At 47.5% G+C, this 24,801-nt stretch overlaps 2 long non-coding RNA genes across 2 annotated transcripts in view; one reads left to right on the top strand and one right to left on the bottom strand.

Moving 5' to 3' along the window:
• LOC113981673 overlaps positions 1-24,801 on the top strand; it is a 290,933-nt gene that overhangs the window by 46,737 nt on the left and 219,395 nt on the right. The window contains exon 2 of the long non-coding RNA XR_003538487.1: positions 23,117-23,120. This is a non-coding gene — a long non-coding RNA (uncharacterized LOC113981673). The remainder of the gene's footprint in view (positions 1-23,116; positions 23,121-24,801) is intronic.
• The window catches only part of LOC113981675, a 17,614-nt gene continuing 5,834 nt past the window's right edge, over positions 13,022-24,801 (bottom strand). The window contains exon 3 of the long non-coding RNA XR_003538489.1: positions 13,022-13,032. This is a non-coding gene — a long non-coding RNA (uncharacterized LOC113981675). The remainder of the gene's footprint in view (positions 13,033-24,801) is intronic.

The following is a 24,801-nucleotide window of genomic DNA, read 5'->3' as shown; positions in this document are numbered from 1 at the left end:
ACTACTCTCTGGGCCATCCAGCCAGTTCTAAACCCAGCAGAGAGTGCCCCTGTCCAAGCCATGGACTGCCAGTTTTTCCAGGTGTATGCTATGGGAGACGATGTCAAAGGTTTTGCTGAAGTCCAGATAGACTACATCTACAGCCTTCCCCTCATCCACCAGGAGAGTCACCTGATCATAAAAGGAGATCAGGTTGGTCAGACAGGACCTGCCCTTCCTAAACCTGTGCTGGCTGGGTCTGATCCCTTGTCTATCACAGCTAATTCTCTCAGGGACTGGATACCTTTCTCCATGGTGTTCCACCTGCTTGGGCACACTACTAGATCATCCTTGAAAGAATATCTTTCCTTCATGCTTGACAGGAGTCTCCTCCAGAGGCTGAGAGTTTCTGTCCTCTTCCCAATCCCCTTGGCTTGGCTTCACTACCATCGAGTATCAAAATTGTTTCCAACCTGCTCTGGGCAGATCTGTTGTTACCTCAACCATTTGTGCCCTACATTGGGCACCAAATAAGGCTGTTGTGGTTTAGGAATGGTATTCCCCACTTTAGCATTCCCACTGAAACCCAGGCACTGCTCACTTGCTCCCCCTCCCCCTGCGGTTGGCTGGAGAGGAGAATTGGAGGCACAGTAGGTAAAAATCACAGGTTGAGATAAGAAGAATTTGCTGGAAACAGCAATGAGATAAGAAAAGGAACAGCAACAGCAACAATATTAATAACAAAAGTGTGCAAAAGAGAGAGTGATTCACATGCAAAATGCTCACAGAGGAGTAGACTCCCCTCTAGCCATGCCCTCTCCTGGTTACTGCAAAAATTAACCCTGTCCTGGCTGGAACCAGGACATATGGTCTAGTTCGGTTGGTTAGAGCATGGTGCTAATAACACCAAGGTTGTGGGTTTGATCCCTGTATGGGCCATTCACTTAAGAGTTGGACTTGATGATCCTTATGGGTCCCTTCCAACTCAGAATATTCTGTGAACTGTGAACTAGTTGACATGGTCAACTGATGTTCAGTCAAATCTTGGACTTGATGGTCTCAGAGGTCTTTTCCAACCTAATTAGTTCTGTGATTCTGCAATTCTGTGATGAACTCCTCTCCTTGTTCCCAACCTGGCTTAGTAACAAGGGGTTCCTGCCAAAGTCTACCATTTATATAGTCCATAACATAGTCCTCCATGGGTTGCAGGGTGACAGCCTGCTTCACCATGGTCTGCACCAGGGGCTATAAGGGAATCTTTGCTTCCTTTGCTCCAGCGTGGGGTCTCACACATGGGAGACAGTGCTCTTTGAACTTCTCCAATGTGGGTCCTTCCCATGGGCTTCAGTTCTTCATGAACTGCTCCTTGGTGTCACAGGTCCGGCCAGCAAACCCTGTATGGGCTCCTGTCTCAGTTTAATGAGACTGAAGTGTTTTGCTAAGGAGGATGAGTTACGAGGAAGACCAAGCTCCTCCCTCTAAACAATTGTAAATCCGAAATTAAGAGGCTCCAATTGAGGAAGTATGGAGAAAGAAAAGATAACAGACCTTTTTTAAAGGATATATGTGTATTGGCAGAACAACAAAAGAACACAAAAACAACTAAATAATAATTCTGTACCCAAAGTAAAAAAAACCAGTTCAGTACTTTCTGCCTTTTGGCACAATTCTAACCACGATTGGGAGGGGACGCTGTTGGATCTCTGGAGGAGTAGAGCCTGCAGTTGCTCTGTGGTGGCTGGCGGGGGGGGTACTGTTGGGCTCTGGCAGGCCCCCAGTGCGCGGGAGAAGCCGAAAATGGAGATCTCCCCCACACACTGAGAAGGGGAAGGGGAAAAGGGGAAAAAAAGGGCTCTTCCCACAGACTCACGCTGTCGGCGGTTGGCTCCTACTAGGACTCCCCCAAAGGTTCCTTTGCAGAAGGTAAGGGTCAAGCCTCTCCGATGAAATCTGAACAAGTCCAGGCTGGGAGCAGAACAGGGCGCAGGAGAAGGAAGGCGAACCGAGGCCAGAAGCAGCCAGATGACCCAGCCAAAAACAAAATGAACCACGGAATCCCTCCACACACACACCCTCCCTGAGTCAGGGCAAAAGTGAAGTGACTGCCCTTTCCCGAGGAGAGGAAAAAACTTACCCCCCCCAGTCTTCTAAGGCCATCAGTCTGGAATGCAGACTGCGGCTAGTTCTTTTGTGTGTGAGCAGGAGTTGAGTGAACAGCCACACAAGAACTCTGAAAGGAGGGATTCTAGAGTTTTGTTGGTAGTTTCAGTTGCTTTCTTTAAGTAACTTCATAGCCACATAAAAAGGTAAATGGACTCTCTACATAAACACAACTTCTTTTGACAAAATTCAACTATGGGAGTGGGTTTCAGTCATGGAAGGGACAGCCTCATGCAATTCTGGCATTCTTGTTAGCAATCTCTATTCTATCTAGATTGACTGACTTTGAATGATTTAATTATCAAAGTATTTCAGGGGATTGTTCACAGTACATAATAAACGTTTTGTGCAAAGAACCCCGGTCTTCTTTAAAATGCAGTTTAACTTGATAAGTTTCTAAATCAGATAGCAATACAAGAAATGAACATACATATTTTATAACAATCTTCAAATTTTTGCTGGTGAAAATTGTATATCAGGTGTTTTCAATATTTAATGAGAATTTAGGCTGAATAAAACCATTGATAGAACTAGATAGGAAAGTCAGACATTAATTTCAGAACATACAAGCAATGCTTTTTCATAGCATGGAAAGGACCTTGAAAGGTCATCTAATCCAACCCCTCTGCAATGAGCAGGGACAACTTCAAATCGATCAGGTTGCTCAGAGCCCTGTCCAACCTGACCTTGAATGTTTCCAGGGATGGGGCATCTGCAGCCTTTCTGAGTGTAATAAATTAGAAGTAGTAGAAATTTACTCATTAAATTGTATTGCATGTTATATTCCTATATATATATGTTATTGTAATCAATGTTATGTTAAGGTTGGGAGACTGTAAGTTGCAGAATGGTTACTGATAGTCCTGCAGCTTGTAGTTCTCAAGCTGACAAGATAAATTACTGTGCCTTGCTGAATAAGTATTTTGTATCTTGTTTTTCTAAAAGTATATTATCTAAAAATGTACGCATAAAGTAACGAAGGGAAGGACAAGGATCAAAGGGTCAAGTACGAAGACATAAAGAAAATCCAGGATGAACATCTGGAAATGCCTACACACTAGGCCTCAAGGACGAAGGACTAATTAAAACTATATAGAGAAAAAGCACCTGGCAACTGAAACAGGCCTGCAAAAGAACCAACCAGATTCAGACCTGCGAACTCGGATCCAATAGAAAAATAACAAGTGACTGTGGGAAGGGAATTAATAAAGGTATAAAAGTTACTGGTTTTGCCCCCTGCATTTGCGTGCCGTGAGGGAGCAGGGGTCTCCCCGGTCGCCCAGTGCGCTGTTTTGCTTATTTGCATTTTATATAAATCTTTAATAAATTTTTACTGCTACATTTCAGCCTAGTTTCATTTTACTTATAACATGAGCAACCCATTCCAGTGTTTCACCACCCACATTACAAAAAAATTCTTCCTTATTATCGACAATGAAGGAATGGGACTGCACACACACACGATTCCATTTTCGTGATTCTCCACAGATCTCTCTCTGCGTTCCCCTTTTATTAACCTCTTTGGGTAAACAGCACCTGGTGTTGCCATTCAGTTAACTAGAATTCCCAAAACTTTGGTGACCTGATGTTTTGATTTCATGCATTCAACAACACTACCATTCTGCGATTGTTTTCAATCACAGTATAAACCATGCATGCTATCATGCAGACCAATAAGTGGTTTTCCACTTTGAGAACACAGCACTCTCTTTGTCAAAACACGAGTCACGGTCAACTCTCCTTTTTGGTTCTAATTAAGTGAATGCCAGTGCAGCTGGCCCAGCTTGTTCCCACACCTTATATCTAGTTTGAATCTACCCTCTTTTAGTTTAAAAATGTTCCCCCTTGTCCTATTGCTAAAGACCCTATTCTTTATTTTCCTTTTTTAAATTTATTTTAAAGCAGAAATAGGTCTTCTCATGCAACAGTTTTAAAGTATTTAACAGTATTTAAAGAAATTTACAGCAAGGGTGACTGACTAAAGACAGAAGCATCTGAGAGTATTAAAAAAAGTGAAGGAAAGGGTGTGAGAGTGCATGAGAAAAAATCTGCTGTCCTCCAGGATAGGTCTTCCAGTCTTCTTGTAATGGCCTCTCAGTTTCTTGACTGTCCTTTTGTAATCAGACTGTTTTCACTGATGTGTGTGCTGAGCCTGATTTTGATTATTGTTTGCAAGATTAACCAACCAATTGCAAACGCCACAGAGGAACATGCTCCTAGGCAGCTGATCCCTGGGTGGCAGGGTGTATGGGAGGATTGTGGGCAGGTGCTTAGGGCCATTATCACTTCAAATAGCCTGGGATTCTATGCCTGAACAGGCATGTAATCCTGTTGAATTGGTACACCAGGGGATCAGGCTTGGCCAGCATGACTTTATGAAAGGCAGATCCTGCTTGACAAACCTGATCTCCTTCTATGACAAGGTGATCCACGTAGTGGATGAGGGAAAGGCTGCAGATATTGTCTACCTAGACTTTAGTAAAGCCTTTGAGATAGTGTATTCGTGCTTAATTAGATGCTGACATTTTTGGTTGTGCTTTGGCCCAGCCACCTGTGAGAGTCTGTTCTTTGCCTGCCAAGTTATGTGAAAACAAGCACTGATAAACGAGAACTTTGTCCTTGAAGGAAGCATCTTGTATAAACTGAAATTAATTGGGGACTGGCTATTGGCTGATGGTCCTCCAAGGACATTTGAAGGAGAAAGTGAAGAGGAGGAGGATGAAGTAAGCCCCCAGAGTCATTTAGAAAAGACCCCCTTACGTGCAGCATGCTCCGGGGATGCAGCTTCTGCTATGGGTAATTCTAAGCATTCTGGGGTTGATAAGACAACCTCAGAAATAATGCCTGAGTGAGTGGGGGGTTGTCTTGGGGGCTTGTTTCCCTTCTCTTTCCTGTCTTTTGGCTTCTTGTTTTGTTGGCTACTTCTTTGTAATAAACCTTGTTTTGTTGAACTTTCAATGGTGTACTGGTTTCAGTTTTGGCAATCTCCCTGCTACAGATGGTCTCCCATAGCATTCCCCTGGAGATACTGGCTGCTCATGTCTTGAACAGGTGCATTGTTTGCTGGGTAAAAACTGGTTGATGGCCAGGCCCAGGGTGGTGGTGAATGGCTTTAAATTCAGTTGGTGGCTGGTCACAGGTGGTGTTCCCCAGGGCTCAGTTTTGGGGCCAGCCCTGTTTAACATCTTCAGTGATAACCTGGACAAGGGGATCAAGCGCAGCCTAAGCAAGTTCACAGGCGATGAAAAGTTGAGCAGGAGTGTTGATTTGCTGGAGCGTAGGAAGGCTCTGCAGAGGGATCTGGACAGGCTGGATCAATGGGCCGAGGCCCATTGTATGAGGTTCAACAAGGCCAAGTGCTGGGTCCTGCACTTTGGCCACAACAACCCCTGCAGCACTACAGGTTTGGGGAAGAGTGGCTGGAAAGCTGCTCGGTGGGAAAGGATGTGGGTATGTGGGTCAACACCCAGCTGAACATGAGCCAGCAGTGTGCCCAGGTGGCCAAGAAGGCCAATGGCATCCTGGCCTGTATCAGCAATAGTGTGGCCAGCAAGACTAGGGAGGTGATCATTCCACCTGTACTCAGCACTAGTGTGTCTGCACCTTGAATACCGTGTCTAGTTCTGGACCCCTCAAAACAAGAAGGGCATTAAGGTGCTGGAGCATGTCCAGAGAAGAGCAACGAAACTGGTGAAGGGTCTGGAGCACAAGTGTTATGAGGAGTGGCTGAGGGAACTAGGGTTATTTAATCTGGAGAAAAGGAGGCTGAGGGGAGACCTTATCGCTCTCTACAACTTCCTGAAAGGAGGTTGTAGTGAGGTGAGTGTCAGTCTTTTCTCCCAGGTAACAAGTGACAGGTGTGGGGGGAAGTCGTAGCCCCACAATTAAAGTTTGAGGCAGTGCAAAAGTTAGGCCGTGTTCCATGGAAGCAGTGGAGCTGGTTAGATGGTTTCCATGGACACGGCCTTGGGTTGCAGGGAGTACAAGGTTAAGACGGTTTGATTATGTGCAGGTGTTTGGATTCCTGGGTGTTGTTGTAGGAATATGTTTGTGTTGTGTGTGAACTTAGTAAGCTCAATAAAAGGCTGCCTGCTGTGCTGAGCAGGCAGACATCTCTTGTCTCACCATCCTTGTGTGTCTTGTGCGTCTTTCTTCCCCCACCGGACCAGGCCTCAAGACAAGATACCCTGCGACAATGGTGCGGCCCCTGTGAGGAACCAGAAAAAGACTGTCGAGTATTGTCCGTGTCGTCTGGGGTATCACGACCGGAGGTAATTAGGCTGCGGGGCGAGGCGCAGCGAGGTCCTGGTACTCAGGAGCTGTTAGCAGCGGGCGTGCTGCAGGATCCGGATCCGATTCTTTCCTACACCTGAACGCAAGTGTTTCTGCCACACTTGGAAGGCACAAGTTGCCTGGAGGGCCCGGGTGCATCTCTGGCACTTGGTAGGGCACAGGTGAGCTCCTGAGAATTTTTTCTAGTCACTATGGGGGCAGACCATGAGTGCAAACGAAAGGCGTGTTTTTATCGCCTGGAAAGCTTTGTTACGACGTCTTGGTGTTAGACGCGATCAAGCTAAGTTTCGTCGCTTGTTACTGTTGTGTCTTCGGAATGGGAGAGAGGCTGCTTTACCTGGGAGGACATTAGAGTGCTAAAGAAGAGGGGCCGAGCGGAGCCGACGGGAGCTGAAGCAGGATGGGAGGTCGCGGAGCGGGGCCGGGGGCAGCCGAGCAGCCCCAGCGGGATGGGCGCGGTACCAACGATTCGGCAGCACTTGTCCAAGATAATCAAGGACAGCTACGGCATGAATGTGCTACTGATGGACCGAGAAACGATCTTATGAACGCTGTGACTGATTTCCACCTTAAGAAGCTTCCTGCATCTCGTCTGAGCTGTGCTACGGGACTGCGCAGCCCGCTTGCTGCTGTGTTCCCGGCGCCGGGCTGTGCGGCCGTGCCGGGTCCGCCCGCTCCGGGTGTTTGTGGGGTGGCACTGGGTCCGGACTCGGCGCTGGCGGGTCCGTCTGTGCCTGCGCAGGCGGCGGCGGCCGTGGCGCCGTGCGTGGCTGCCGAGAGGCTGCGGAGCTGGGGGCGACGGGGCCGGCGACATCGGCAGCGGCTCCGTGCGCGGTTGCGGTGCCCTGCGTGGCCCCGGTCGGCGCGCTGCAGAGCCGGGGGCCGGCGGGTTCGCTGCGGCAGCCCCAGCTCCGAGCGGCGCGCCCACGTATGCACCGGCGGCAACTCCGTGTGCAGAGGCAACTCCGTGCCCGGTGCCTGCGGCGCCGACCTTAGGCAGCGCTGTGCCCTGTGCGGCGCTGGCTACGGGTGGCGCGGCCGCGGCCCCAAGGGCCGGCGCAGCGGACGGCGGGGGGGGTCTGTTTCCCCCGCGCTGCTGACAGCCATGGTCCCGAGCGGAATGAGGGGCGGCGGGCTGGCAGCGGTGGCCGCAGTGTCAGGCGGTGCAGTGGGGGGACTGTCTGTCTTCTCCCTTGTTTTACACCACCACCTTCTCCCCCTCCCTCCCTCCTCAGAACGTGTCCATCTGCAGCTGTTCCTCTCCTCCTATGTATCATTCTTTTTCTGCAAACCACATAGCTAAAGTTGCGACATGAGGAGAGCAAAGGCAATTTAACTCCTCTTCTTGATTTTTCTCCGAATGAACCCAACCTCTATTCCCCCTCCTCCCCCTCCCTCCCTCCCTCTCCACGGGAGACGCAGGAGTGGCAAAGAGCGGGAAAAGGTGAAGAAGGAAAGACAAAAGGGGGTAGTCCTGCCCCCTGCAGAAGTCGCCTAGAGATCCTGGTTCTTTTTGGAAAGGTGTACGTACTCTGAGTGGAAACTGGAATTTTGTGATGAAATAAGGGTGTCCTTGTTCTATGAAATGGTTTGAAACTTCCCAGGATGGTATCCTGGCCTTTCCTTTTGTACTTGTCTTTTGCATGGAAAGTTGTACAAGATTTCTAATTTAATGTTACCAAATGTGGCGTACATTCCCCTCACGAGTAATGAGACTGATAAGAAGTACACAGCTAATAAATACTTAAAATGTGTGTGTGAGTGACAGATGACTGAGGTGGCCACCTATGTATGCTGGGAAAAAGACTGTGTGAGAGAGAGAAACTGTGTGGAAATGCAGACTTACAAATACTTTTGGTAAGTGTCAAGATTTAAAAAAAAAAAAAAAAAGTGTGTAACATGATTCTGTTGAATCATAGTGAGTACTTATTCTGGATGGTATATGAACTCTTCAAATTCCCACTATAAGTAATTCCACTCTTATGGAACCTGGTGAGGTTTTGGTTATGTTCATCAAGAGGATTCTTCTCAATTTGTGGAACTTCGAGTTGTAACTCTTGCTTTTCAGTTATTTCCTAATCAGCCTTTAAATGTTATTACTAATTTTACATATGTTGTTAATTTGTAATAGCAACTTAGAACTCCTTTGTAGAAATTAGAATCTGGCCAGGAATCCTTGCACAGCCAATAGGAGGGGCCTTGTATTTCTGGAAGATTGGTGATTGTGGTTGTGTTGCTGATGCTGCCTTGTTTAGTGTCGTTCCTGCAAAAGGGCCCTGCAGGATACGATACGGGCAGTCTTTGCTGCACAACTACAGAAAAGGGGGATTTGTGGGGGGAAGTCGTAGCCCCACAATTAAAGTTTGAGGCAGTGCAAAAGTTAGGCTGTGTTCCATGGAAGCAGTGGAGCTGGTTAGATGGTTTCCATGGACACGGCCTTGGGTTGCAGGGAGTACAAGGTTAAGACGGTTTGATTATGTGCAGGTGTTTGGATTCCTGGGTGTTGTTGTAGGAATATGTTTGTGTTGTGTGTGAACTTAGTAAGCTCAATAAAAGGCTGCCTGCTGCGCTGAGCAGGCAGACATCTCTTGTCTCATCATCCTTGTGTGTCTTGTGCGTCTTTCTTCCCCCACTGGACCAGGCCTCAAGACAAGATACCCTGCGACAGACAGGAAAAGGGGAAATGGCCTCAAATTGCACCAGGGAAGGTTGCGATTGGATATTAGGAAAATTTTTTTCACAGAAAGGGTTGTCAAGTATTGGAATAGGCTGCCCAGGGAAGTGGTTGAGTCACCATCCCTGGAAGTATTCAAAAGGCATGTGGATATGGCACTTAGGGATACGGTTTAGTGGTGAACGTGGTGGTGCTGGGTTAACAGTTGGACTTAATGATCTCAGAGGTCTTTTCTAACCTTAACAATTCTATGATGCTATGATTCTGGCATTTGAAGGAGGAGAGTCTTGCCTGCACCAATGGAACACAGCAAGTCTCCATAGCAAACTGCTCTGGTAGACATAATATGAGTGAAGGATTGTGCTGGGAGACCATAGGGAGTTTCCCGAAAACTGGCAAAACTGTGAAGCTAGTGCAGAGGGAGAGAGAGGGTGCTCCAGCCCCCCTCCCCAGTGCAGGAAGTGTCGAGACCCTGGCGAGCAGCAGCACTGACTCAGTGTAGGCAGGGCCAGTAGTGAAGATGGTCAAACCTCACCTGTACAAAAGCAGCCCCCACGGAGCATGATCGACTGGGAGCGTGGCGAACACAGAGGGCATGCAGGTTGTGGAACATCAGCCAGGTCATGACACAGCAACAGAGCATGCAAAGTGTGTGTTGCAGCAGTCAGGGCGGGGTGTGAAAATTTGCGTAGTAGTTTGCGCAAGACGGGAGTGCAGGGAGGATGCAGTCCCCCTACCGACTCAGCAGGTGAGCCCAATTAGTTGGCATCGTCCTCCCAGAAGAAACCTAGCTATGGTTTCCACTTGTCAGAAAGCCATCACCAGAAGGCATGTGGTGACCCAGACAGAGCTCCTACATAAACATGTGACTGTCTAGGTCTTGGGTTGCAGAGAGTGCCGGAGCCTGGTGCAGCTCTCAGATGGTAGCGGAGATAACACCTGTGTGAGGTGCAACCAGGTGGATGTTATGCTCAGCCTGGTGGCAGAGCTGAAAGAAGAAGTAGAAAGGTTAAGGAGTATCAGGGAGTGTGAGAAGGAGATAGACTGGTGGAGCCACTCTCTACCATCCTTGAGACAAATGGACATATCACAAGAAGCTGAGGATCCCCTACCTTCCTACCACCAGGCAGAAGGAGGAGACCTAAGAGATGAGGGGGAATGGAAACAGGTCCCTTCTTGGGGTTGCAAGTGAATCCCCTCCTAGCCTCATTCACCTTCCCAAGTGCCCTTATGGAATAGGTATGAGGCTCTGGAATTTAAAGGGCTGCTGGAGCTGCACATGGTCTGCTGGAGGTCTCCTGGGAGGCCAATCAGCTGACTAGGGGGCGGAACCCAGCCCATCCACGAAGGATTTAAACAGCTGCTGGGAGCGATTTAAACAGCTGCTGGGAGCGCCAGCGACCTGGAGCATGGTGAACAGGGACGTGGCACGGCAGTTCACGCAGGCAGGGCAAGCAGAAAGGGCACAGCCACCTCCCAGTTCTCTCGGGTGAGCTTTTTTTTAACCCCGCAACTCAAGCCAGCAATGGTTTCCAAAAAAGCAAAAGCCTTTGCTGCTGCTATTATCACAAGGGGTGTGTTCACACAGATGGAACCCCCAAGAAGGACACAGCTGTTCAAGTCTCTGGCTGTGCAGAGCGTTTGAGCCTGGCTTTAGTACCAGAGGACAGTGTGAGTGGCATCTGTGTACAATGTGAGCAGGTGAATGATTTGCTGTGCCTGGTGGCAGAGCTCAAAGAAGAGGTAAAGAGGCTAAGAAGCATTAGGGAAAGTGAAAGGGAAATTGACTGGTGAAGCCTTGCCCCTCCTGCCATCAGGCAGTTGGAGCAAACCAAGTAGATGGGGGGGGAGTGGAAACAGGTCCCTGACCGGAGAGGTAAAAGAATCCCCTCCCGCCCCCCATCACCTCCCCAGGTGCCCTTAAAGAACAGGTATGAGGCCCTGAACCCAGAGAATCAGGTAGAGGACAGTCAAGAGGAAGATCTGTCTGCAGGGTCTCCTGGTTGCACCCTGTCTACCAGACGGATTACAACCACAGCTATAAAAAAAAAAAGAAGGGTAGTTGTAGTTGGTGACTCCCTTCTGAGGGGAACTGTGGGCCCTATATGTCGACCGGACCCATCCCACAGGGAGGTCTGCTGCCTTCCCGGGGCCCGGGTGAGGGATATTAGTAGGAGCCTCCCTTAGCTAATTTGGCCCTCAGATTATTATCCACTGTTGGTAGTCCAGGCTGGCAGTGATGACATTAATGACATTAATGGAAGAAGTACCAGGGCGATTAAAAAGGACTTCAAGGCACTGAGTCAATTAGTTAATGAGACAGGACCACAGGTGGTGTTTGCCTCAGTTCCTGCAGTAGCAGGGATGAATGAAGAGAGGAGTAGGAAAACTCATCAATAGGTGGCTAAAGGATTGGTGCCGCTGGCGGAATTTTGGTTTTTTTGACCATGGGGCAAATTCCATGGTACCTAATCTCTTCAAATCAGATAGGCTTCATCTATCTAGCAAGGGCAAAAGGGATCTGGCCCATAAGTTGGCAGGGCTGATCAGGAGGGCTTTAAACTAGGTTTGAAGGGGGAAGGGATTGAAACGAGGTTCTCCAGGGAAGAGCATAAGGGTGGAAAGCCCGAGTTAAGAGTGAAATCAGTAGCCCAGCTGAAGTGCATGTACACCAATGCACACAGCATGGGTAACAAACAAGAGGAGCTGGAAGCCATCGTGCAGCAGGAAAGCTATGATGAAGTCACCATCACGGAAACGTGGTGGGATGACTTGCATGACTGGAGTGCTACCATGGGTGGCTACAAGCTCTTCAGAAGGGACAGGCAAGGTAGGAGAGGTGGAGGGGTGACTCTATGTGTTAGAAAGTCTCTTGACTCTGTGGAACTTGAAGTCAGTAACAATAAGGTTGAGTGCCTGTGGATCAGAATCAGGGGGAAGACCAACAAGGCTGATATCCTGGTGGGAGTCTGTTACAGACCACCCAACCAGGATGATGAGGATGATGAATTATTCCACAAGCTGTGGGAAACTACTGGATGGTAGGCCTTGAATTTGAGCAGTTGCAGCTCTGAAGTGCTAAAGAATGTAAACAATCTAGGATGGGAAAGTAGAAAAATAGCAAAACTGTTGTAAATAACAAGTGCTGTTTTTGAGGTTTGCCAGCATGCGAAGGACTGTCGACCACCTATCAAAAGACGAGTTTAGGCATGTGAACAGAAGTATCTAACCAATGAAATATAGTATGCTTGCGTGTGGACAGAGAAAAAGAATATAAATCTAAGCTTAATGTAAATAAAGTTGCCGTGTGCCTTTGCCTGTTGTCGGAGTGAATTCCTGGCCGTCGTCAACAAGCAGCTGGCAGATGTCTCAAAATTGCCAGCCCTTGTTCTTGTGGGTGACCTGCCGGATGTCTGCTGGGAACTCCACACAGCGGAGAAGAGGCAGTCTAGGAGATTCCTAGAGCATATAGAGGATAATTTCCTGCTCCAGCTGGTAAATGAGCCTACCAGGGATGGGGCCTTGCTAGACCTTCTGTTCACAAACAGAGAGGGGCTGGTGGGAGATGTGGTGGTCGGAGGCCGTCTGGGGCACAGTGACCATGAAATAATAGAGTTTTCAATACTCAGGGATGCAAGGAGGGCCATCAATAAAACCTCTACGCTGGACTTCTGGAGGGCAGATTCTGGCCTATTCAGAAGACTAGTTCAGAGTGTACCCTGGGAAACAACCCTTGAAAACAAAGGGGTTCCAGGAGGGATGGACATGCTTCAAGAAGGAAGTCTTGAAAGCACAGGAGCAGGCTGTCCCAGTGTGCCGAAAGGCAAGTCGGCGGGGAAGACGACCGGTCTGGCTGAACAGGGAGATTTTGAAGGAAATTAGAGTAAAGAAGAGAGCCTACCGATTATGGAAAAAAGGACTGGCTACTCAGGAAGAGTTTAGGAATATAGTTAGGTCATGTAGAAAGAAAATTAGAGAGACGAAGGCACAACTTGAACTGAATCTCGCCACTTCTGTGAAGGATAACAAAAAGTCCTTCTACAGATACATCAATAGCAAAAGGAGGGGCAAGGAAAACCTCCATTCTTTACTGGACATGGGTGGGAATATAGTTATCAAAGATGAGGAAAAGGCTGAGGTGCTTAACACCTTCTTTACCTCAGTTTTCAATAGTAAGACAGGTTGTCCTGAGGACAGCTGGCTTCTGGAGCTTCTAGAAAGAGATAAGAATCTGAATAGCTCCCCTGTAATCCAGGAGGAAACAGCGACCTGCTGAGCCACTTGGATCCCCACAAGTCTATGGGACCAGATGGGATCCACCCAAGGGTGATGAGGGAGCTGGCAGAAGAGCTTGCTACCAACAGTCCTGGCTCACTGGGGAGGTCCCTGCTGGGTTAAGAACTGGCTGGATGGCCCAGAGAGTGGTGGTGAACAGTGCTGCACCCAGGAATCGGTGTTGGACCCAGTTCTGTTTAATATCTTTATCGATGATTTAGATGAGGAGATTGAGTCCACCATAAGCAAATTTGCAGATGACACTAAGTTGGGGGGGAGTGTCGATCAGCCGGAAGGCAGGAGGACTCTGCAGAGGGGCCTGGACAGGCTGAAGAGTTGGGCTGATTCCAACGGGATGAGGTTCAACAAGGCCAAGTGCCGGGTCCTGCACTTTGGCCACAACAACCCCATGCAGCGCTACAGGCTGGGGGCAGAGTGGCTGGAGAGCAGCCAGGCAGAGAGGGACCTGGGAGTTTGGATTGACTGGAAGCTGAACATGAGTCAGCAGTGTGCCCAGGTGGCCAAGAAGGCCAATGGCATCCTGGCCTGGATCAGGAACAGCGTGACCAGCAGGTCCAGGGATGTGATTCTTCCCCTGTACTCAGCGCTGGTGAGACCACACCTGGAGTGCTGTGTCCAGTTCTGGGCCCCTCAGTTCAGGAAGGATATTGAGGTGCTTGAGCAGGTCCAGAGAAGAGCAACAAGGCTGGTGAAGGGACTTGAGCACAAGTCCTATGAGGAGAGGCTGAGGGAGCTGGGATTGTTTAGCCTGGAGAAGAGGAGGCTCAGGGGAGACCTCATCACTCTCTACAGCTACCTGAAAGGAGTTTGTAGCCAGGTGGAGGTTGGTCTCTTTTCCCAGGCAGCTATCAGTAAGACAAGAGGGCATGGTCTTAAGCCGTGCCAGGGGAGGTTTAGGTTAGATATTAGGAAGAAATTCTTTACAGAGTGGGTAATCAGGCATTGGAATGGCCTGCCCAGGGAGATGGTGGATTCACCATCCCTGGAGGTTTCTAAGATGAGACTGGATGTGGCACTTAGTGCCATGGTCTAGTAACCATGACAGTAGTGGATCAAGGGTTGGACTTGATGATCTCAGAGGTCCCTTCCAATCTGGCTGGTTCTATGATTCTATGAATTTGAGGGCCAGGCAAATAATGATTCAGATGAAGGTCCATCCAGGGGATTGCCTAGGGCAAGTCACTCAACCCCGTGTGCTACAACTGCCTGGGTGAAGAAAGAAAGAAGGGTAATTGTCATAGGCAAGTCTTCTGAGGGGAACAGAGGGCCCAATATCCTGGCCAGACCCATCCCACAGGGAAGTCTGCTGCGTCCCTGGGGTCTGAGTAAGAGACATTACTAGGAGATTCCCTGGGCTGGTACAGCCCTCTGATTATTACCCACTGTTGGTTGTTCAGGTTGGCAGTGATGAGGTTGAAGAGAGAAGTCCAGTGGTGATCAAAAAGGACTTCAGGGCACTGGGGTGATTGATTGAAGGGGCAGGTATGCAGGTGGTGTTCTCCTCAATCCCTTCAAGTAGCAAGGAAGAACACTGAAAGGAACAGGAGAACCTACCTGCTTAACATGTATGTCAGAAGCTGGTGCCATCAGTGGAATTTTTGCTTTTTTGGTCATAGGGTGGTTTACATGGTACCAGGCCTGCTGGAGACAGATGGAGTTCACCTGTCTAAAAGGGGGAAAAGGATTCTAGTCCATAAATTGGTGGGGCTGATTGAGAGGGCTTTAAACTAGGTTTGAAGTGGGAAGGGAATAAGACCAGGCTCACTAGAGAGGAGCCTGCAAGTGGCCTGCCAGTGTTGGGGGTGAAATCAATAGCCCAGCTGAAGTGCATCTACACCAATGTACACAGTATGGGTTACAAACAGGAGGAACTGGAAACCATTGTGCAGCAGGAAAGCTCTGATGTAGTCGTCATCACGGAAACATGGTAGGATGACTCACATGACTGCAATGGATGGCTACAAGCTCTTCAGAAGGGACAGGCGAGGAAGGAGAGGCAGTGGGGTGGCTCTGTATGTTAGGGAGTGTTTCCATTGTATGGATCTCAGTGATAGCCACGATAAGGTTGAGTGCTTATGGGTAAGAATCAGGGGGAAGGCCAACAAGGCATATATCCTGTTGGGAGTCTATTATAGACCACCCAACCAGGATGAAGAGGCAGATGAAGCATTATACAAGGGTCTGGCAGATGTTTCATGATTGCTAGTCCTTGTTTTCGTGGGGGACCTCAACTTGCCAGATATCTGCTGGAAGTTCAACACAGCAGAATGGAGACAGTTGTATTGGGTTTCTGTGGCCAGGTTTTGGTGGTGGTGGGGATACAGGGGTGGCTTCTGTGAGAAGCTGCTAGAAACTTCCCCCATGTCTGGTAGAGCCAATGCCAGCTGGCTCCAGGATGGACCCGCTGCTGGCCAAGGCTGAGCCAATCAGGAGTGATAGTAACGCCTCTGTGATAACATATTTAAGAAGGGAAAAAAACCTGTTGGGCAGAGGAACACTGCAGCCAGAGTGGAGTGAGAACATGTGAGCAACAATGTAGATACCAAGGTCAGTGGAGAAGGAGGGGGAGGAGGTGGTCCAGGTGCTGAGGTTCCCCTGCAGCCCATGATGAAGACCACGGTGAAACAGGCTGTCCCCCTGCAGCCCATGAAGGACCACAGGAGTACAGAAATCTACATGCAGCCCGTGGAGGAGCCCACGCCAGAGCAGGTGGATGCCTGAAGGAGGCTGTGACCCCATGGGAGGCCCATGCTGGGAGCAAGGTCCTGGCAGGGCCCTGCTGACCCATGGGGAGAGGAGCCCAGGCTGGAGCGGGTTTTCCTAGTAGGACTTGTAGCCCTGTGGGGGACTCACGCTGGAGCAGCCTGTGCCTGAAGGACTGCACCCTGTGGAGAAGTGACCCATGTGGCAGCAGTTTGTGAAGAACTGTCTCTTGTGGGATGGACTCATGCCAGAGAGGTTTGTGAAGGATTGTCTTCCGTGAGAGGGACTCCATGGGAAGCAGGGGAAGGACTCCTCTTGCTGAGCAGCGGCAGAAACAACAACTGACCACAACCTCCATTCCCTGTCTCCCTGCACTGCTGGGGGGAGGAGGTAGAACTTGGAAGGAAGGAGGGGTGGGGGGAAGGTGTTTTAAAGATTATTTTACTTCCCACTCTTCTGTTCTGATCCTGTTAGTAATAAATTTAATTAATATCCCCACTTTGAGTCTGTTTTGCCCATGATGGTGATGTGTAAGTGACCTCTCCCAGCTCTTAACTCATGAATCCTTTTTCGTATTTTCTCTCCTCTGTCTAGTTGCAGAGAGGAGTGAGAGAGTGACTTTAGTGGGTACCTGGCATCCAGCCAGGAGGTTCCTGGAGTGTGTGAAAGATAGCTTCTTGACACAGTTGGTAATTGAGCCTACCAGGGGAGCTGCCCTGCTAGACCTGCTGTTCACAGAGGACTTGTGGGAGATGTGGTGATTGGAGGCTGTCTTGGGCATAGCGATCACAAAATTATAGAGTTTTCAATTCTCAGTGAAGTAAGGAAGGGGGTCAGCAAAACTGCTACCTTGGACTTGCGTAGGGCAGACTTTAGCCTGTTCACGACACTGATTGAGTGAGTTCCTTGGAAAACAGTGCTGAAGGACAAAGGGTCCAGGGAGGCTGGACACTGTACAAGAAGGAAATCTTAAAAGTGCAAGAGGAGGCCGTCCCAATGTGCCATGAGATGAGCCAGTGAGAAAGAAGACTGGTCTGGCTGAACAGGGAGCTTTCACTGGGACTCAGGGGAAAAAAGAGAGTTTGTCACTTTTGGAAGAAGGGGCAGGCAACTCAGGAAGAGTACAAGGATGTCATTAGGTCATACAGAAAGAAAATTAGAAAGGCAAAAGCCTACCTAGAACTCAATCAGTCCCCTGTTGTAAAAGATAAGAAAAAATGTTTTTACAAATGCATTAATAACAAAGAGAGGGCCAAGGAGAGTCTCCATCCTTTGTTGCATGCAGCGGGGAACATTGCCACCAAGGATGAGGAAAAGGCTGAGGTACTTCATGCCTTCTTTGCCTCAGTCTTTAACAGAAAGACCAGTTATACTCAGGGTACCCAGCCTCCTGAGCTGTTAGACAGGGACAGGGAGCAGAATAACCCCCCTGCCTCCCATAATCCAGGAGGAAGTAGTTTGTGACCTGCTGTGCCATCTAGACACTCACAAGTCTATGGGGCCATCCATAGGCGTGACACTTTGCGATATGGTTTAGTGGGCATGGTGATATTTGCTAAAAGGTTGGACTCGATAATCTTAGAGGTCTTTTCCAATCTGAATGATTTTATGATTCTATAACTTCTAATGCTCTGTCAGGGCCCATGCCTATTGAGCGTCTGTCCAGCACCCCCAAAAGACTAAGAGAGCCTCCCTATCTAGGGGCACACAACTGAACAATGAGAATGATGCTCATTCTGAGACCACACAAACACCATGGCTAGAAACACAACCCTTAACTACAATATTTACTCCTGAAGTCAAGGAGAAACAATGGAAGCAGAGATCAATCCAGTTAGTAAGAGAGAAAGAAGCTCCTCCTGAGAAAGAACAGGAGGAAGAATAAGAGGCAGCCTATTCTGCAGCAGGGCAGCCACAGGTGTTAAGGAAGCTTCCCAGTCTGACCACTAATGAGACTCTCTGGCAGTCACTCCCAACAACAGAGACTTTAACTGCTGGGACCGAAGCCCCTTCACAGCAGGCAGCTCCAGTGAGCCCACTTGACTCCCTACACACCCCACTCACACACAGTCAGACCTGATTTCCCTACCGGTTCAACCCCAGGTTTCCCATAGCAGAGTCTCAGATGTCTCATTCCATAAATCAATTTATTCACGGCGCAGTAACACAGAAACAGCCCGAGCTGGTGCCTTGGAGGAGGGACCCCCAACGAAGGAACCCCTGGGCTTTTATACCCTCACAGTCTAAGTGCAAAAGTCTCACTCTTCCTCCTGAGTCCCTGGCTCCTGCTGTGTCTCTCGGTGTCCATTCACCTGGCCGACACCACTGGTCTTAGTACCCTTTGTTATGCAAAGGGTCGGAAATTCACGGCCTCTTGTCTCGGGCTCCCACCCAGTACTCAATCTGCATCTCGAACCGCAGCTTGCAAACCAGGCTAGCTGCACCAGATGTATTCCTCAACACAAGAATGGGAGGAGGAAGAGACAGAACACTTAAAAGAGGAAAAAAGCACCTGGTTCTTATCCCTGAATAAGCTGTGAGATATGCAGAAAGATTATGGCCCTCAGGAAGGTGAGTGAATTGCTATTTGGGTGTTCTGATGCTGAGATACTGGAGCCCAGAGTCTGGAACTAGAGGGCAAGGAATCCCAGCAGCTGGGATCCCTCACTAGGTACCATGAGATTGACAAAGGTATCCCAAGAGCAATCAACAGCCTCTGGAGGTGTTTCCTATTGAGCAGGAAGGCAAGGTACCCCCTCAAGGAAGATCTTGTAAATTACTGTTATGACCTAAAGGGTTACCCAGCCTGTAGGTGTTTAGAGACTGCATTGCAACCATGGGTTTGTAGGATTCTGTAAGACACAAGGACAATGCAGGCTTTATCTTCTAAATTTCTCTATTTTATTACAGATTATCAGAAATACCACAGAAATCATCACTAGCAAGTATACCTATGATTAATAAAGTGAATATATAAATGTATCTCAAGCTATTGCAAAATAATAACAGTATTAATCAGTAGTATGGCACCAATCAACTGTATAGCTGTAGCAGTGAATCTGCCTTGTATGAGAAGCTGTGGTTTAAATATGTTTCAAGATGGCTTTTTGTGTTTCTGCAAAGTCACTCCTTCTTCTTCCCAAGACCACCCCACGCCAGTTCTTATCTCTGTCTCAGAAATGTCCTGAGAAGATATCAAGAAGTCTTCCCATTGGACTCTTTTAACCCCTTCCTATTGGTTGTTAACCCCTTCCTGCGATTAGGTGTCCTGTAAGCCCCCTGACCCTGTAATTGGTCACTCTGTGAATCCTCCTAAACCCTATATATGTAACCACCCCATCAATAAACTCCCTCTCTCGCCTCCTCTCCAAGTCCCATGTGCTGTCTGTGGCTGCCATGGGACCTCGTGGGTGGGGGGAGGGGGAGCAAGCTCTCCCCTCCATGCGTCCAGGACCCAAAGAAACCCCTGGAGCTGGAGTAACCCCTTCCCTATCCACCTCAGCCGTCGGAAATGGTTCCTCAGATGGAAATGGAACTAGGACTGGTGCGCCCCTCATCATATGAGGGGAAAGAGATCCAGATATAGCAACAGCCAATAATAACAAAAACCAAGTAGATATACACTATCACAGGTTACTAAAACTTTATCACTAATGAAACAACTTAGCAACGATTTAACAGCAGATATGTTTATGATAGATTACTTATCTGGATATATAATATTGGTATCAAGTGAATTAAACATATTTCAGAAAGGGATAAACCATCCCAGAGGGGGACCCAGCCATCCCAGGGGTGGGGGGATAAACCAAAGTGACACAAAAAGTGAGCCTAAAGGGAGGGCAATACTATAACAGAGTCTCACTTCAAAGATGACCAATATCACACAGTCTGGAGTTGGCCAAGCACCCACAGTGAGAGTCTAGTATCTCAGAATCATTTAGTTTGGAAGAAAACCCTTATGATCATCGAGTCCAACTGTTAACCTAACACTTCCAAGTCCACCAATAATCCATGTCCCTAAGCAACACATCCACATGACTTTTGAACACTTCCAGTGATGGTGACAACCACTCCCCTGGGCAGCCTGTTCCAATGCTTGATAACCCTTTCAGTGAAAAAATTTCACTCAGCTATAGTGAGCTCTCTCTATTGAGTGACCCAAAAGAACAATTATTTTGAGTATGGTCCTGACCAGTAACAAGCCTTTGAAAAGATCAAACAGGAGATCATTGGGCCCATCTGTACAGGACCAGCTGTGCAAAATGTGCTCTACACTGCAGCCAGGGAGCATGGTCTCACCTGGAGCCTCTGGCAGAAAACACCAGGAGAGATTCGAGGTTGACCATTAGGGTTTTGGAACTGGGGGTATAGAGTATTCAAGGCCCACTACACTGACTGAAAAAGAGATACTAGCAGCATATGAGGGGGTTTTAGCCACTTTAGAAGTTGTTGGTAGAGAAGCACAGCTCCTCTTAGCATCATGATTGCCTGTGCTGCACTGGATGTTCAAAGAAAGGATCTCCTCTACCCATTATTCAACCAATACTACATGGGATAAGCGGGTAGCATTGATCACACAACAGGCTCAAACGGGGAACCCCAGCCACCCAGGAGTCCTGGAAGAGATCATGGACTGGCCGGAGGGCAGAGATTTAGGAGCATCACCCAAGGAGGTGACTCATGCTCAAGAGGTCCCACTGCATAAGAAGCTACCAGTAAATGAGAAAAAATATGCTCTGTTTACTGATGGGCCCTGTCATATTGTGGGAAACAGTTGGAGGTGGAAAACTGCTGTGTGGAGTCCCACGAGTCACAGTAACTGTTGAAGGAAAAGGCAAATTGAACCAGTTTGCAGAACTGAAAGCCATCCATCTCATCCAAGGTATTGCAGAATGAGAAAAGTGGCCAGTTCTCTATCTCTATACTAACTCATAATGATGGTTAATGCCTTGTGGGGGTGGCTACAGCAGTGGAAAAAGGACCAACTGGCAGCACAAAGGTTAATTTGCTGCACTGTGGCAAGACATTGCTGCCTGAGTAGAGAACCTTGTTGTAAAGGTCCATCATGTAGATGCTCACATGCCTAAGAGTCTTGCCACTGAAGAACATAAAAACAATTAGCAAGTAGACCAGGCTGCCAGAAATTAAATGGTTGAGAGGAACCTGGACTGGGAATGTACAGATGAGCTATTCATAGCTCAGTGGGCCCAAGAAACATTGGGACATCTAGAGAGAGATACAACATATAGATGGGTTCATGATTGAAGGGTGGACTTGACCATCCACATCATCAGAGAGGTTATTCATGAATGTGAAACATGCCATAAGCAAGCCAAGTGGGTAAAACCTCTCTGGCACAGAAGATGGTGGCTGGGATACCAATATGGGAAGGACTGGCAGATCCATTATATAAGACTTGAATTTAAGTCTCTCTCTTCTTTATATTCCAGAATACTAGAAAAGATGAGATGCAATTTATAAGTTGAAGATCCTACAGTACGTAGATGGCCTTCTACCTGTGCCCAGTAGGACCTCTTTTACTATCTTGCCCAAAGCAATTTTCCAGAAGACTCTTAACTCTGAAAACAGGCTTCTCCAGGGATGATCCCAGGGCAAAGACGCAGGAGCAGATAGATTACTGCAAATCAGATACAGTGAAGAGGCAGAAAGTCAGGCTCAGGATGCAAGAACCTGGAAGCTCTACAGGGCAGCAGAGTAGATTTGCTGTCTGCATATATAGGGAGTTAATCCTTAAAGAAGCCTCAAAACCTAAGTTTTCAATACTCACAGTGGAACCACATCACAATCTGCATCTCAGATTAGCGATGGCACAAATTCTTCTTCTGAGATTCTGTGATTCTGTGAAAGGATGTATTGGGTTTGTGTGGCCAGGTTTTGGTAGCGGGGGGCTACAGGGGTGGCTTCTGTGAGAAGCTGCTGGAAGCTTCCTCCATGTCCAGCACAGCCAATGCCAGCTGGCTCCAGGATGGACCTGATGCTGGCCAAGGTGGAGCCAATCAGTGATGGTAGTAATGTCTCTGTGATAACATATTTAAGAAGGGGAAAAAAGGTTATTGCGCAGAAGTAATTGTGGACAGAGAAGAGCGGAGTGAGAATATGTGAGGAACAATTCTGCAGACAACAAGGTCAATGGAGAAGGAACTCCAGGCACTGCAGCCCGTAATGAAGACCATGGTGAATCAGGCTGTCCCCCTGCAGCCCATGGAAGTCAACAGGGGTGCAGAGATCCACCTGCAGCCCATGGAGGAGACCAACGCTGGAGCAGGTGGATGCCTGAAAGAAGGCTGTGAATGTGTGGGAAGCCCATGCTGGAGCAGGTTTATTGCAGTTGTAAGTGGAAGGCTTAGACAAAATTTATTAAAAAAAGCCCTACCGTTGAGTCACAAGGTGCAGAAAGGATTCCCTTGCTTTCTAAACTCCTTCTCAGAGAGGAGTCTAGGTGCGGCTGGATCCAATCTTAGCCTTGGATTATGTCAATGGTTTAAACTTAAGGAATTACAGAGGTGTGATTGAACCACTTTTGTCCCACAGGTTTTAATTATTGGCAAAATGAGAATATTTATATAAAATGAATCATTTATTATTACAAATGATCAAAGATCTTAATCAGAATTATTTACTACACAATATAAAAGTTAAAACTACTAGTATAGTATAAGATAGGATAGTGCACTATATTGAAGCAATTATTGAAGCAATTATATTAAAACTAGCAAAAAGAAATAATTAAGTAGAGATTTGATGTAACTCACCCATACCAATGCTTGTGGGGAGATCTCTTTCTCTCAGCCTCAAGGAGTATCCTTGGAGGATGTCCCCACCCAAGGGAGGAATCTCCACACATACACCTCAAGAAGGGTTATGTTAGAAGAGCCTGACTGTATGAAAGGGGACTGGACTTTTATAGTATTAAGTGATTGACTGGTAGTCACAGATCTACAGGCCAGCAGACTAGCTTATCTGTCAAATCCTGATTCAGAAAACAAGATGTGTATTTGAAGTCTGGTGAACCAGTCTGGTTTTAGCATAATTCAACATCAAGACAATATCCTGGCACCAACAGTTGAACTTGCATGATGGCATTCTCTGATTGGATTTTAGGGTAGGCCCTCCTGCCACTAAGGCTCCTGGCAGGAACCTGTGGACCCGTGGAGAGAGTAGTCCACTCTAGAGCAGGTTTCCTCGTAGGACTTGTGACCCTGTAGGGGACCTACGCTGGAGCAGGCTGTGCCTGAAGAACTGCACCCCGTGGAAAAGTGACCTACGTTGCAGCAGTTTGTGGAGAACTGTTACCTGTGAGATGGACTCACTTTAGAGAAGTTCATGGAGAACTGTCTCCCATGGGAAGGACCCCACACTGGAGAGGGGGAAGGACTCATCTCCCTTATCAGTGGCAGAAAAAATGTGTGATAAACTGACCATAACCCCCATTCCCAGTCTCCCTGTGCTGCTGGAGGGGAGGAGGTAGAGCCCTGGAAGGAGGGAGGGGACAGGGGAAGGTGTTTTTTAAGATTTATTTTACATCTTATTATCCTGCTCTGATTTTGTTAGTAATAAATTCAATTAATATCCCCAAGTTGAGTCTGTTTTGCCTGTGATGGTAATCGGTGAGTGATCTCTCCCTGTCCTTATCTTCAACTCATGAGACTTTAACTATATTTTTTTTCCTCTGTCCACTTGTGGAGGGGAGTGATAGAGCAGCTTTGGTGGGTGCCTGGAAAAGAGCAAGCTATGCATAGGACAAGACCAACCATAATCTGACCCTGGGATTAAAGGACTATTGCTTCAGAACTGAGCATTTATCTCTCTGTATAGCTATGGTAGAAAGGCTAGTAAAAAGTCATCAGTTGATTCACTTGCCATTATATCTTACTGGAGGCTGTTTTCTCATTGCTATCCTAATAGTGATAAAGACCCAATAGTCCTTTGACTCACTTATCCTGTCAAGTAGCCATTCAAGATTAATGGCTAATCTCAGTCACAAGAAAACCAAAATAAGATAGTTGGAAAAATAAAATCATACTGATTATTTCTAAAATGTTTATCAGAGATATAATCAGATAGCTTTTGGAAAAGTGGAAATATATTTGAAAGTAGAATCAAATTTCTTCATTGGCACCGTGCAGACTTTCCCTTGCTCTTTATTGATCTCTGTGAAAAAAAGTCATCAAAATCACTTTTCTTTGCAATTTGGATCCTGTATTGAATGGAGATGTTTTTTTACTTCATAGAGGAACATCTCAACATAAAGTGAGAAGTGAAAGATATTTGAGGCAGATGACTGCCTCACAAATTTACTACAGTGCATTTTTTTAGCACTCATCATGACTTTTCCTTCCTTCCACATGCTACTATATTCTATAAATCTCTAGCCATTCAGATCTCCCTTTTCACACTCTTTCAGATTATCAGTGAGAGTGTAACTAACATTATTTTTGAACTGTAAAAATTCTGAAATTGGAGCACATGTGAGGTTAAATTTAGGCCATTTGCCTAGATAATTTTATTATTTTTTAAATATGAGACATACCATGTGTTAAACTAATTCTATGGAGGCAAAAATATTATGCATCTTCCTCCATGTACACTCTTGGGTTTTTTAATACGAAGTTAAGGACCATCAAATGTCGGGGGTTGACAGAGAACCTGTCAGCAGCCTGGCACTTATCGAC

The sequence above is a fragment of the Neopelma chrysocephalum genome, unplaced genomic scaffold (assembly GCF_003984885.1).
Source record: "Neopelma chrysocephalum unplaced genomic scaffold, ASM398488v2 Primary Assembly neopelma1_96706, whole genome shotgun sequence".
Lineage (NCBI taxonomy): Eukaryota > Metazoa > Chordata > Aves > Passeriformes > Pipridae > Neopelma > Neopelma chrysocephalum.
Note: the sequence above shows the minus strand (reverse complement) of the source record. Positions and strands in the feature narration are given on the sequence as shown.